The sequence below is a fragment of the Eimeria tenella genome, genomic scaffold, assembly GCF_000499545.2.
Source record: "Eimeria tenella Houghton genomic scaffold, Eth_scaff2062, whole genome shotgun sequence".
Taxonomy (NCBI): domain Eukaryota; phylum Apicomplexa; class Conoidasida; order Eucoccidiorida; family Eimeriidae; genus Eimeria; species Eimeria tenella.
The window spans coordinates 1,749-1,977 of record NW_013541907.1 but is presented as its reverse complement, the minus strand read 5'-3'; positions in this window follow the sequence as shown (position 1 = coordinate 1,977).

Below are 229 nucleotides of genomic sequence, written 5' to 3'. Positions count from 1 at the left end.
CCGGCTGGAGGAGCTGCAGCGCGACGGGGGGGGGCCCTGGGGTGTACGTACACCCGAAGCAGAGTTTGACTTTGTGTCTCTCGCGGGCCTCGCCATGATGGACTCGGGGTTTGCTGCTGCTCCTTCTTTGGGGGCCCTTGCTGCTCGTGTGGGGACTTATGAGCAAATCTGCGAGCTGACGCAGCAGCTGGAACGCGAGCTGCAGCAGGCCCGGGCCAGGCTGCGCGCT